General features: G+C 44.6%; 1 non-coding gene across 1 annotated transcript; it reads left to right on the top strand.

Moving 5' to 3' along the window:
• The first annotated feature begins 1,347 nt into the window (after positions 1-1,347).
• On the top strand, positions 1,348-1,422 carry TRNAV-CAC (transfer RNA valine (anticodon CAC)). Its single transcript has one exon. It is a non-coding gene; the product is annotated as a tRNA-Val (tRNA).
• The last annotated feature ends 12,757 nt before the right edge of the window (positions 1,423-14,179 follow it).

Here is a 14,179-nt window from a genome sequence, read left to right as displayed (position 1 = left end):
AAGCGAGTCGCTCGATTTTAAAAGGCGCACTTGAGCCCTTCTGGGGCACATGCTTTCGGATTCATAGCTGAGCAGTCAGAAATAGGCAGCGGGAGGAGTGCCCCTCTGTGCCGATGCAATGAATCCTTCTTGGATACCCTCAGCCTAATATACTGCTGGAACAGAAGCCAAAGAGTGTCTGGGAGGGGGCGATTTTTCAAAGGCCTTTCAAGCAAACAGGCAATTGCTTTTTTCCTACTTTCCCCAGACCCCTGCTGGACTGCAAAGATCTGCGATTTGAACAAAAACACGAAGCCCCCCCCCCCCCAAATGCAAAGCGATGCACAGCCAAGGTCAGTGTATTCCAAATAGCTCAAAACAAACACTTGGGGAGTTAGGCTATTTATTCGCCGACCCTGAAATGTCAGCTCGAAGCAGCTACTAATGTAGCGCACCTCTCTCCAGAGTCATTTCCTCCCTGTGAAGGTGCCACCAACTGTGAGAATCCACCAAAGGTACTTGCTGGAAACAATCTGCATATGTTATCTTATTGCTAGGCCTCATAAATCAACATTGTGGGGAGGAAGGAAATATCTAGAATTTTGTAATATTTTCAAAATAAAGAGGAAATCTGAATGACACACTGTGCTGATGTCCCGGAAACAACTCCTTCATTTTGCCAGTAAGTTATGGCTAACTTATGGTGACTCTTGGGCAGAGTCTGCACTTACTTTGTTTATTCCATTGTCAATACTGTTGAATTCAGATTGATTTGAACTCGGGTCTTACTCTCCCCCCCCCCCATTGAAACAGGAAAGTGTTCTGCACGTGGTTAGTTCAGAAGGCGGGGGGGGGGGAGCCAAGCCTCTTTCTTTCTTTTCTTGAATTTGGGGGGGGGGGGGAGAGGAGCCAAGCAGGGAGCCTCTTTCTTTTCTTGGAGGGGGGGGGGAGAGGATCGGAGAAGGCAGAGGAGGGAGAAAAAAATCCAAGACCGACAGAAGTTGAAAGATATTAGGAGCTTCTCCTTTAAGGCAAGCTTGTCACAGCTTTGGTCAATCAGGGGTTCCCTACCATGGAGCAAAGCCCAGATTCAAAACAGCCTGCTTTCTCAATTAGATTCTTTAAATATTGTGCATTAAAAGCACCCTAAGATATCACACAATGAAGGTAGGGTCATTCTGGATCAATCCTTCTTGTTGCAGAAGGAAAATTTAAATTGCCCTAAATCAAAACGAAAATCGCATTCTGTGTAGACGGCAGGGACTGAATCGACCTGGGATTGAAATAAAAGCTCCGTGCAGTTTACACCCTGGTGGGGTTTTCAAGGCAAGAGATATTCAGAGGTGATTGGCCATCCCCTGCCTAAGGGGAGGGGCCATAGTTCAGTGGGAGAACTTCTGCTTCACATGCAGAAGGTCCCAGGTTCAATCCCTGGCATCTCCATTGGAAAGGATCGGGTACTAGGTGACATGGAAGACCCCTGCATTTAACCCTGGAGAGATGCTGCCAATCAAAGGGACTTCAATGGAGTTTAATGCTATGAACTCTACCTTCCAAAGCAGCCATACTCTTTGGGAAAACTCATCTATAAACTGGTGGATTCCTGAATTCCATGTGGTGACAGGTATCCCTAGTCAGAGGTCAGTCTGCTATAGAGAAGCCATCCCTCAGAATAAGAGCTCTACTACAGAAAACAGTTCCCCTGGAGAAAATAGATGCTTTGGCAATTGGTCTATCTGGCATCATAACCCCTGCAGGCCCCTGTCCTCCCCAAGCTCCATCCCCAAGTCTTCAGGAGCTTCCTGACCTGGATCAGGCAACCCTACTCCCATCCCCTACCGGAGTCCCTGGGGGATCTGACCACCGTAACCGGGTGGCATCCACTGAGATCTCAAATTTATGGGAGGGAGGGCCCACCAAGCACAATCTTTATGAATTTTCCAGCTACTGGTGGAAAAAAAACTTATTTTCTCCAAGGGTTTGACAGAGCACTGTACCGTGGCTTGTTTCATTCCCTTGTGCTATTTAAAACAAGATACAAATATAGTCTACAGAGTAAATTATTGATTCAGCAGCGGATTTGTCTGGGTGGAAGGGCTATAGTTTTTACAAGTCTCCCATTGTGTTCCAGATCTTCAGTTTTCCCTTCATGCTGTTCCAGGGAAATCCCTAGACGAAGGAGAGTTGGGTTTTACCCCACTTCTTACTACCTAAAGGAGTCTCAGAGTGAATTACTATTGCTTTTTCTTTCCCTCCCCACAGTAGACCCCCAACGAGGCAGGTGGGGCTGTTTGAGCTCTGAGGGAACTGTGAATTGCCCAGCAGGCCTCATGTGTCATAAAGTGGCTTACAATCATTTCTCCACAGCAGGCACCCAATGAGGTAGGAGGCTGAGAGAGTTCTGAGAGAACTGTGATTGGCTCCAGGTCACCCAGCTGGCTGAATGTGGAGGAGTGGGGAATCAAACCCAATTCTCCAGATTAGAGGCCACCCCTTTTAACCTAGGGGAGGGAAAACCGTATTTGTGACTGCTGGAGGAAGGCAAAAGCAAAGAAATCCAGATCTGCCAATAGAAATCCATTTCTATCAGCAGACATTATCACTGGGCCTAAAACAATGTAAGAAAAAAGCCCACAATGAATATTTATGATATTAAGCATGGGTTTTTTTATTGTTTTATTGTAACCTCTCTGTTGTAAGCCGCCAGGAGCTGGAAGACCCAAGGGCAGCAGCCTAGAAACGGAACACTAAAGACAAATCAATTACAAATAATATATATCTTTTTAATATCAAGATTACCTGTTTGCACACCAACGTACTTCCTGATTGTCTTCTTCCACGGCTCGTACAAATTGAATCAGTGCTTTTTTCCAGCACTCATCGTATGGAGCCTTTGATGTTTGTTTTAGATGGATTTCTATTGGTGTAGTTTTTAGCAATGTTCTTACTGGGCAAAGGAATGAAGACATTCATGCCCATTTCAGGTGCAAGGGAATTCTTGTACATGTATCGCTCCGCTGCATTGTAAATGGAAGCTTATTTATTTAGTCTTCTTCAGTGCGGCCATCCCTGACTCGTATTACAAACGTCTCTCAGACACACTTACCCAAAGTAAAGAACAATTGCAAGCACATCCCTACTGTCCCAGAACCATTATCGTACAAGTCAGGACAGCTTTCATACAACTATGTGAAGCAATAGTCCGAAGACAGAGCACACATGCTTCATAAACAAAACCCACAAATTCTGTCCTCAGAATCTCCACTTAGGCACGGAGTAGAAGATCCGCATTCGGGGTGGAATGGCGGTGGCTAAAATCACCAATTATGCATGCTGCAGGTGGCAACCGGGTGCAGAGTCAATGTATGCTGCCGAAAAAGCCGCGTTAGCGAGATGCGGAAGAAAGTGGAGCTTCCCGGGACCAGGGCGCAACCAGAAGCGGCTCCAAAGTAGCCGCATGCTTAATCGGATACTCTGGCTTTTGCCGCCCTTGCGTTCCGTCCCGTGCGTAAGCGGTTTGCTTCGCTTCTTCCTCCTCTGCATTCTCCATGCCGCTGTTTCAGTGGCTGTGCATAATAGGCCTTAAAGAGTCACATGTCTCAGAGCTCAGATAAGACCTAAACTTGGAGAACTGCCCCCTCCCCTGACAAAGTCATGTTGGCGAGTCTCTCCTGGCAACTGGCAGGGAAAGATGGGATATTGACCAAGAGGAAGAAGAAGGTCTAGGTGACATCACACAGGAAGTGATGGCATTGCACTGTGAAGTGCAATGTTCTGTAAGCAAAACCTCTATGGTATAAATGGCTGAATACCAGAGCAACCAGGAGGTTAAAAGGGGATGGCTCTCCTTAATTATTTGAAAGGTTGTCAATTGGAGGAGGGCAGAGAGCAGTTCCTGTTGGCAACAGAGGATAGGACTACATTTAAACAGTACCAGTTAGCAATCGCGGTGGGGGGGATTTCACAGAGTAGTTCAGCAGTGAAATCGGCTGCCTACAGAGGTAGTGAATTCCCCCTCAGTGGAGGTCTTCAAGCAACAGCTGGACAGATACTTAGCATGGTTGGTTTTGAGTGATCCTGCACTGAGCAGGGGGTTGTACTAGATGGCCTGGATGGTCCCCGCCAACTCTATGATTTTTTTATGATATCGCTTCCTGTGCAAGATCGCCTGGGCTTTCTCCTGGTAGGTCTCCTTGCCAGCCAGCAGATCAGTAGTGGGAAGCAGAGCCCAGTGGTGGGGGCAGTTTCCACCAGGGAGGGGGGCAGGCAACGCTAAGGCAAAAATAGCCTTAGGATAGAATGTGTGCCTCAAAGGCTCTTGAAGAAAGCTAATGGAATCTCCAATACTTGTGAATAAAATATCCTGGAATGGAGAAGGTAATTGGGAAGTTTAAGTCTCAACTCCAAACGTCTATATGTGCAAGGATTTCATTACAGGTCTCCACTGTTTCTCCTACGCATTATGTTCAGACCTCCCTTCTGATTTCCAGGACCACAATTCCCAGTCCAGTCGAGACTGGAAATCGCAGAAGCAAAATTCTTCCAGGAGAACTTCGGAGGGTGAAGATGTTGTACGTTACATGAACAAATCAGCGATTGTCCATTCTTTTAATTTCAAATGGAGACATGCACTAATTGCTCTATTATCGGGGAAATTCGTGATTCTATTACGTTGTGTTGAGCTTCCAAGGTTGTTAGTTCCAGATAGCATTGTTCTTTATCTCAGCTGTTATTATGAGACAATGAGACGGGCTGTGTGGGGGGAAAAAAAACCTTTAAAATTGCATATATTACTGGGTTTTGCAGCAGCTGGTTGGTGAACATGCATCTTAATCATCATAGAGGAGCAGCAGAAGCACTCCTGTCTGGGAAAAATTTACAAAAAATGTAGATTATGTAATAAGTAATGCCTCCCAAATGAGTAATGCTTCCCGAATTTTGAGCATTTGTGTTTCTGTGGAACCATAAATAGTAACAAATTTACGATGGTCTGAGCTTTGGGAGGCAAGAGTCTATTTCTTTAATGTATCTCTTCCTCACCATCTCTCCAAAACAAAGCTGTTGAAGGTGACGACTTCTTAAGCCTGTTTCATTAGATACCAGTTCTTCCAGTACCATTTTTCTCCAAAGTATCTGATGAAGAAGAGAAGAAGAGCTGGTTTTTTGTGCCCCACTTTTTACTACCTGAAGGAGTCTCAAAGCAGCTTACCATTGCCGGCTCTTCCTCTACCCACAACAGACATCCTGTGAGGTAGGTAGAGCTGAGAGAGTTCCGAGAGAACTGTAACTGGCCCAAGGTCACCCAGCAGCCATTTTCACCAAGGGAACTCTGTTGCCTGATCTCTGTTGCCTGGAGATCGCAAGACCACCCTTGGAGGTTAAGATAACTAATAAGTCTGAGGATTTGGTAGACAGAGATTACAAGTCTCTTGAGAGCCAGCTTGGTGTAGTGGTTAGGAGTGTGGACTTCTAATCTGGCATGCTGGGTTTGATTCCGCTCTCCCCCACATGAAGCCACCTGCATGACCTTGGGCTCGCCACAGCACTGATAAAGCTGTTCTGACCAAGCAGTGATATCAGGGCTCTCTCAGCCTCACCCACCTCACAGGGTGTCTGTTGTGGGGAGAGAAAAGCGAAGGAGACTGTAAGCCGCTTTGAGACTCCATCGGGTAGAGAAAAGCGGGATATAAGAACCAACTCTTCTTCTTCTTCAAGTTCTGTGAAAACACAGCTCTTTTATTGAATCTAAACACCAACCAAATACCCAACCATGACAATGGGGGAAACATAAATGTATATACAATTCAGTGGGGGCCCCAAGAACTATGATTGGCCCTTAACCTAGATCTTTGATTGGTCCATAGAGTCCATAATTTAGAGCTTGTTATAGATTCATTTACAAGCCTTCATTTGCATGGTGATTCCTGTTAGCACCAATCTGTCCACCTATATAACAATAACAAAGTAGAAATACACATTTGAGAATGTGTGGAAACGGGGGGGGGGGGCGGGGAATGCAATTTCAGAATTTCAGGTGAATTCATATATTTCAACTGGAGGTCAACATTAAGCCAGAAGAAAAGTTTTTGTCTTTAAAATTTTAATCATCATCATCAAAAACAACCAAAGACTAGTATCCTAGATAATATCTAGTTTTGTTGTTCAGTAAAATCAGAGTCCAGTAGCACTCTGAACTCTGATTTTATGGTGCTACTTCAGACCAACATGGCTACCCATTTGAATCTACAGTTTCGTTGTTGTTTTCTTGTTTGTGCATACCCTTAGCGGTTGGCCACCCTAATTCGTTGGTGCCTTGTCAAGCACGCAAATATTGTGTTAGGATTTTCAGCCACCTTTATTATGCATTGATTTAAAAGATTTATTTGCTGCCTTTCTCCCTCCCTCCCTCCCTCCCAGAAGTCAAGGCGAATTCCAATGGAGACTGAATAAAAAAACAACAACATAGAAATACAGAATTTTTCTATAACTCTGCATTAAATCACAATTTGTAGGAAATGGGGAGGGGGAAACCCTGCACTAATCAAAGGCCTTCCTGAATAAAACCATCTTCCATTGCCTCCTAGGTATACCTCCCTGGGGAGGCCATTCTGTGATTATGGGGTGGCCACCAAAAAGGCCCCTTCTCTTGCCACTTCTCCATTCCTGTTGATATCTCTCCTGTGCTTCTGTTCTGCTCATTTCAGGTACTCCAAGCAAGCCAAGTGTTCCACATGGGGAATCCCTGGTTTGTAGCACAGGAGAAAAAAAGAACACCAAATTGCTACTTAAGCTTTTAGAAGACAGCAAAGCATGTTAATGAATCCCTACTCCCTGGAGGGTCATTACTTCTGTGGAAAGAATGCCGTGTCGGCAAAGGCGTTCCTCCACCTGACCTTCAGTTCAGAAGCACTACCCACCTCTCCAGCAGTCATTAAAGAATACTTCTTTGCTCTTTATATTTCTAGCAAATGGAAGTTAACAACTTGAGGAAGGCTGCGGTGTGCTGCCTAGCCAATGCAAAGATCCCACAACGCGGCGTGTTTGCGGCTGCAACGAGATGGCAGTTAATTCCCGAGGAAAGATCGCCAGCTAAAGCTTTGTACCTCCTTTTCTTCTGATGTTTCCTTATGGCAGCATTTGCCAGCTCCTAACAAATGTCAAGGGCACTCATTTGCCAAAAGAACTATCTAGGCTATTTGCACTTTTTAATATTAATTTAAATTTTTTTAACACAAATTGCAAAAAATGAACAAACAAAAATGAAAATGTAACAAAATAGTAAAGAACAAAGAACAGGCATCTTGCGTACCCTACTTTTTTACCATTGAGAACCCCCTGAAACTTTCTTCAGGCTTTGAGAAACCCCAGAAGTGGTGTAATCATGCAGAATATGGTTGGGAAAGCCATGTGGCCCACCCAAAGAACCTCCCCTCCCCACCACTTCCAGGCCCATCCCTGGCCATTTTAGGAGGGGGGGCAGGTTGACATGACCATATATGGTCATATCACCCGATAAATGTTTAACTGATTTAATATATATATATTATATATATACTAGGAGTAAAGCCCGTTGTCTCCGAGAATACAACGGGCGCTAGAGCTTGGCAGTGGGAAGAGGAAGGGGAGGAGTTGTCCAGTCTGTAAGGTCATGGGGTTGTCATGTGTGTTGTGTGGGAGGTTGTGGTGGCTTGGTGGCAAATGAGGCCATGGGTGTGGAGATATGGGTGTCAAAAACCTGTGGTGTGGAATGTTCGTTGATTGTGGAGAGGACTGACCTTTGGGAATTGTGGCATAGTGGTTACAGATGAGCTTTCCAGAGCCATGTCCTCAGATATGTGAAGTGAAAATCAGACTGGAGACTCTTCTTAGGGGAAGATTACATAGCAACCAATTCCCCCCAGTTCTGCGTCATTTCCCTTCTTGTGTGAATTAGGCCACATTCACCGAAATGCCCCTCTGCCCTAATACACATAGGGTAGTCACAGTACACAGGTGTCCACCCTGTTCCTTCTGTCTCCCATATTTTCACTGTTGGTAAAATGTTATGTGCCCACATGCTTCTTTCATGGTTGCTCCTTAGAAGAACGGATTTTTGTACCCTATTGCTTACTACCCAAAGGAGTCTCAAAGCGGTTTACAAATACCTTTTCCATTTGTCTCTCCACAATAGTCAACCTGTGAGGTATGTAGGGTTGTGAGAGATCTGAGAGAACTGGGAATGGGCCGCAGTGACCCAGCAGGCCTCAGGTGTCTCAAAGCATTTTCCAATCGTCTTCCCCTTCTCTCCCCATAGCAGACTCCCCATGAGGGAGGTGGGGTAGCGAGCCTCACAGGGAAGCTGGCAACCCTAAGAGGAAGACTGTCTGTACACAGCAGTCTTGACCTTAGTAAGGTTTTTAATACTGTTTTTTTATTTGCCAGGCCAAGGTTATTTGCCAGTTACTATTTCAGTTACTATGTGTCTCCAGACATTTACTTGTTCTCTATTTAGTTTCAGGCTGTAAATATTTATTTAGATCTTCCTGCACTTTCCAGACTCACAGGACTGATGCTGGTCTGCCTGTCTGCGCCCCAGGATACAAACAGTTGCTGATAAGGGCTGGCCATAACCCATAGGCCAGGAGGGACACCCCTGCACCACTCCCTACCAACTGCAGGCAAAATGGCTCATTTGAAGGCTGGACTCTGAGGCATTGTACGATTTTGAAGTCCCACCTCCAAACCTCCAGGAATATTTCCAACCCAGGGGTAGCCAACCTACAGGTGTGGCCTGGAGAACTCCTGGAATTACAGCTCACCTGCAGAGTATAAAGATCAGCTCCCCAGGCAGAAAGGGCTACTTTGGACAGGGTGTGGTAGAGAAGAAACATTTAAGGCTTCCCACACAGGTTGTTGTTGAATTGAAAGACTTGAGGCCTACTGCACAGGGTTGTTGTGCAGATGAAACAGGAGACAAAAGAGCCAGCTTCCTCTGCAGAATAACTCTGTGCAGTGGCCTCAAATCTGCAGAGAGTTGCAAAGAAGAAAGACACATGACTTGGCTGTGTCTAACCCCTGGCCAGAGCAGTATTTTAAGTGAGAAGGGGCTTTTCTGTAGCCTCCCTGTCAGGCAACTGTTTGGCAGAAGGGGAAAGTCCCCCCCCCCCTCAAAAGGAAGGCCCTCAGTCTCCCCTGCGTTGCTCTTGGAAAGACCTCCCTCCCCTCAGTCAGGACCTGTCAGAGGCTCCTTCGCAGCAGGCCTGAAGGGGGGGAGGGGGAGCACTCTGCAGCCTCCTGCCAGCTCTGTCAGGGTTCTGAGGCAATTTACATGGCAGTTAGGACAGCCTTGGGGCGAAAAGGGCTGGCGCAGCCTGTCCAAGCCTCTGTTCTCATTCCCCTTGGCAGCCCTACTGACCTCCTCTCCCTTTGGTGGTCAGGAGCAGACTGGCAGCCAGACTGGGCTGGGTGAATGGAATTTTGGTCTGTCCTGGTGAGGGGCCAATAGGAAGGCACTTTGCGCGCCTCCCCATTGGCTGCTTGGCCCTGGATGGACACTCGGGGGGCCCAATCAGGAGCCGCGAAGCGGCTCCTGATTGGGCCCTCTGAGTTTTTATCCTGGACAGGGCCCGCCCTAACTCCTCCCCAGGTGGCCTTACTCTTTTATTTAATAGGACACTGTCCTATTTAAAGATGAGCCTCTTGTGGCGCAGAGTGGTAAGGCAGCTGTCTGAAAGCTTTGCCCATTGAGGCTGGGAGTTCGATCCCAGCAGCCGGCTCAAGGTTGACTCAGCCTTCCATCCTTCCGAGGTCGGTAAAATGAGTACCCAGCTTGCTGGGGGGTAAACGGTAATGACTGGGGAAGGCACTGGCAAACCACCCCGTATTGAGTCTGCCATGAAAACGCTGGAGGGCGTCACCCCAAGGGTCAGACATGACTCGGTGCTTGCACAGGGGATACCTTTACCTTTTATATATATATATATATATATATATATATATATATATATATATATATATATATATATATATATATATATATATATATATATATACACACACACACATACATACACACATACAATTAATTAACTCCCACTCATTTGGGAAACCCTTCAAGGACTGTCAACAAACCCCAGAGTTTCACAAAACCCTGTTTGAGAAACCCTAACCTACACCTCAACCCCACCCCTGGAGGTCCAATACTAGGGGTGCCCCATCTGATCTCCATTATTTCCTATGATGAGAGGGAAAAAAACATATTATCTGATCTGTTCTTGCCACAGGAAATAACGGCATTTTCATGGGGAACCAATCTCAGTGCCCCTAGAATAGGAACCCCTGGTTCAATCTTTTTGCAACTTGAGGGTTCTTTTGAGAAGCTCCTGCAGCTACATGGCAAGTTCACTTCAACCCCCCACCCCCGGAGCCCAGGAAAGACCCAAAGGGGCAATTTTGATCCTTTCTGTTTCCCTTTAAAGTTCAGTCATTTGCTCGAATTGCTGAATCATAGATAATCACAATTCATTAATTCGAGCAAGGTCAATTCAGCCATTTAAACTTATGGAGAAATAGCAGTTCGAACTAATCAAGGCTGATTAGGGTACTTTTTGGCTGGATTGAATTGCACATGCCTAGTCCCAAATTGAAGGTTGACTGCATATCCAAGTTTTTGTTTGGTGATGATTGATAGGTTTGGGGTTTTAAAATGAGAATCATTCCAAATAGTCCCAAAGATAATTTATTGATTTTTTAAAAGTCAAAAACAGGAGGAAGTATAGAAGGAACAAGAACTTGCTTAAAATATTCCCTTTAAAAGGGGATTCTCACTAAACGGGTATTCTCAGAAATGTTCATAAATGATGAATTACAGGCATTTTTATTGCTTCTAACAACACATTAACTGTAATATATAACCTCAAAAGAGAAATTATTCCATGTGTAAATAAGAAGAAATTGTCTTTCATAGCTCTGATGAAGTAGTGTTGATCTCTTTGGAATAATGAAAAGAGTAAAGTTATAGGGAACTGCAATCACACTTCCTGAAAGCTTTTTATTGCAGGAAATATTGGACTGATATCATCCTAATAAAGACATTTTGGGTGATAAAAATTTGGACAAAGAGTCCTAAAATGAATAATAAAATGAGCACATCTAGGTGATGGGATTACCCTTTGGGGGAAAATCAGTATGTTATCTCCTGATTCGTACACATGAATGTCCAGATTGTATATGTGACAACTGAAGCAGTCTAAATCAGGGGTAGTCAACCTGTGGTCCTCCAGATGTTCATAGGCATTTTCTGGCAGGGGCTCATGGGAATTGTAGTCCATGAACATCTGGAGGAACACAGGTTGACTACCCCTGGTCTAAATGTATTCAGGTAAGTAGTCACGTTGGTCTGAAGTAGCAGAACAAGATATGAGTCTAGTGGCACCTTTAAGTCCAGCAAAGTTTTATTCAAGCCTTTCATGTGCATGCACACTTCCTCAGACAATGAGACAAAATCATAAGAGTACAGATATAAGGAGAAAGTAAATTAGTAGTAAATTAGTAAACAACATCACAGCAAATATGATGATGAAGATTGGATGGTACCTTGCTAAAATAACAAAATCTGTCCTTTGGGTTCAGTTGTGACTCACAAAAATGTAGGGGGATATAAAAATGTTAAGGTTAGTGATTAATGGCAGATGCTTTCCCACTTGTGGAAAGAAGTCATTAAAAGAGACTTGTTGCTAATCCCATCCGTCTCCACCCAAACATGGAAGCATTTTAAATATATTCTAAATGTCTAAATGAATTTTATATTTGAACTCCATGGTATGTTCCTGGAAGCACAATTGATGAGAAACTGTCCCACAGTCCCCTAGGTGGGTCAGCTCTTCTTCCAGAAAAACACTGGGGTATAAGCGGCCTCAAACAAGCTGATAAAAAAGGGGAGGAGGGGTTAAAGTGAAAGCCAAAGGCAGGAAAATGCATGCAAAATTCAAGGGATAAATCAAACCATCAAAAGGACACAACTGATGGGGGGGGCAGAGCTCGGCCTTGGGAGCCTGCCAGGTGATGTTGAACCCATCTCAATCTCTTAGCCTAACTGAACCTCACAAAGCTGTTGTCATAAGGATGAAATGGTTGAGGGAGAACACCATGAGCAGCCTCTTTGAGTCGCTGCTTAAGGAGAAAAGCAGGACCTAATTTTTAAAAAATAAGCATAATAAGCAGTATCCATGGATTATACGCACATTCACTGTCATGTGTGAACAGGACGACTGTGTTTCATTAATACAGCCTTTCTCAACTTTTTTACCATTGAGAAACCCCTGAAACATTCTTCAGGTTTCGAGAAACCCCAGAAGTGGCACAATTGTGCAGAATATGGTGGGGAAGCATAGCTGTGTACATGGGGTCCCTTGCTTACCACCCCGTCCAGGCCCACCATTGGCCATATATTATCATTTCACCCAATAAATGTTTAACAATTTTTTAAAAATATATTTTTTAATGAATTAGCACCGGCCCAATTGGAGAAACCCTTCCAGGGCCATCAAGAAACCCGGGGTTTTCACAAAACTTTGGTTGAGAAAGCTGGCATTAATCTGTCCCCCACCCAAAGTAGTTCTCAGAAGTCTGCTCCTGTTCTGTTTTATCCTGCGACAGTAGAGAATGCAAAACAGCCCGGAACTTACCAGCTGAAATACAACTCGAGACAGATACTCTGTGCTTAAAGGCAAAGTCTTTTTCTTTTTTTGTTCTATGCCTCATCAAACCAATATTTTATCTTGCAGAGATACAAGGCATTATTGTTTAGCATGTTGTAATTTACACAACAAAACAAACGTTAGCGCCCATGTCACCATCCTCGATCTGATAATCAAATGTTTTCGTATTGAATAGGATTATACAAGCAGTGTGAGTTGAATAATTAAATATGTTTGTTTAAATAAACATAAAATAGGGAAAGGAAGCTCTCTTCTTCTTTTTTTAAGAGGAGACAAAAAGAGACAGATGCGGTGTCAGTGTATGAAAAAAAAAAGAAAACGAGATCATTATCGCCATATACTGACGGAGGAAAAGAGTATGAAAACCAACCGTTCTGCCGTAATGATTTCATTAGGATAGATTCGTGGAAGGCATGAAAGTGGGAGATCGGGAACAGATTGCTTGCAAAAGAGACAGGGGGCTCGTGCCACTGGAGGAGAGAACATTCCGGAAAAGGGAAAGTTGAAATGCCGCAGAAAAACAGAAGCGAGTGAAGGGTATCACCCTGTGTCTTGAGACAGGGCACCAGCAGGAGGAGAGAAAGAGAGAACGAGAGACTGCACATCTGGCGAATGCAGTGCATTGTCATTGATCTCTGTTGAGTGCTGAGCCTAATGAGGTAAATAAGAGGACATTGTGACGGTCCATTCCAAGATGTGAGCCTGGGCTTCAGGTGTGGAACAAAACTAAGAGGCTGATCATAAATGAAGGGGAAGCCTAAAGAAGGCAGGCAGGCCTCTTCTTTCAAGAGACCAGGCATGAACATCAGTCCTTGAGAAGATTCTTTCTGACACATGAACATTCTAATACAATTTTCACTTTAAAACTTCCTTGGGCCTTTTTTGTAACAGTTCAAGGTGTCTAAGATGAAGCATCGGTTTTTATACCCTGCTTTATACTACCCCGAAGGGGTCTCAAAGTGGCTTACAATCTCCCCACAATGAGTCACCCTGTGAGGTAGGCTGGGCTGAGAGAACTCTGTGAGAACAGCTCTAACAGGACTGTGATTAGCCCAAGACTGGCTGCCTGTGGAAGAGTGGGGAATCAAACCAGGCTCTCCACTACCCAAGCTGGCTCTTATGTCGGATGAAGTCAGACAGGTAAAGGAAATAGGAACTTACAGCAATATATCCATACAAATTAACATCTCAGAGGTAAGTTATCCAAGACATTAGCACCTATATTGAGTCAGGAATCTCACACCAGGAAAAGCCATGTATGATCTATTCTCTGGATGGGATCTGAAGTTTCAGGCCCCATCCACACAAGGACTAATGTTGCCAATTGCTTTCACAAAGCAATAACGGAACTTAAAATAGTGGAATCCAGTAGCGTTTCATTTGTTCCCCACAGGTTTCCGGTCTCACAGGAATCGCTAGAAAGGAAGCGATTTTTTTCTGTGCTTGTTCCCGCCCCTGGTTGTCAATCAAACAAACAGCCAATGGGCAGTTGTTATCATGCT

The sequence above is a fragment of the Paroedura picta genome, chromosome 6, assembly GCF_049243985.1.
Source record: "Paroedura picta isolate Pp20150507F chromosome 6, Ppicta_v3.0, whole genome shotgun sequence".
In the NCBI taxonomy this organism is placed as follows: domain Eukaryota; kingdom Metazoa; phylum Chordata; class Lepidosauria; order Squamata; family Gekkonidae; genus Paroedura; species Paroedura picta.
Note: the sequence above shows the minus strand (reverse complement) of the source record. Positions and strands in the feature narration are given on the sequence as shown.